This window comes from Neomonachus schauinslandi, chromosome 1 (genome assembly GCF_002201575.2).
Source record: "Neomonachus schauinslandi chromosome 1, ASM220157v2, whole genome shotgun sequence".
Taxonomy (NCBI): domain Eukaryota; kingdom Metazoa; phylum Chordata; class Mammalia; order Carnivora; family Phocidae; genus Neomonachus; species Neomonachus schauinslandi.
The window spans coordinates 214,237,904-214,238,643 of NC_058403.1; positions in this window are offsets into that span (position 1 = coordinate 214,237,904).

Consider the following 740-nt stretch of genomic DNA (forward strand, 5'->3'; position numbering starts at 1 on the left):
AGCGAAGGGCCACCTCCCCGCCCAGACCCCAGCGTAGGGCCACCTCCTTGCCCAGACTCAGGGCAGGGTAGCCTCCACGCACTCACTGGACCCCAGGCAGTGGGCAGTGGGCAACACAGAGCTTGAATGGATGCCTGCCATGTAGGGCTGTGAGTGGGGCTCAGCTTCCTGCCCACCCATGGTTTCTGCCACCCCTGGGGCCCAGGGAGCCCCAAGACTGGGAGGAGGGCAGAGCCACTGTGTGACCTCAACCCAGGCCCAGGACCTCTCGAAGACTCCATCTCCCCATCTGTAAAATGGGTGTCCCATGGCTTGCAGCCCATGGGGCTGGGGTCTGCTGGTGGAAGGGGGTGGGTCCTGGCAGAGCCACTGCTTGGGGGGGGGAGTAGAGCCTGGCAGCCGCATCCTTACTATTTCTGAAGGTTTCCTGGGGATGGCAGCTCGCAGTCCTGAAGGCCAGGGAGGGTTTGAAGAAGCAGGAGGGGGAAGCCGGTGAGGCCACTATTTTGCAAACGAGCAAACGGAGGCATGTAGCATCCTCATCAGGATGAAGGCCCTGGACCACCTCTGGTTCCTACTCCTCTAGCACCTACGTCATCGACCTGCCTGCGCGCCCCACCCCCACCCGCACCCGCACCCACGGCCGCCATCCTGCACCCGCGCCCCGACCTACACCCGCACCCCCACCTGCACCCACCGCACCCACCTGCACCCACGGCCCCGATCATGCACCTGCGCCC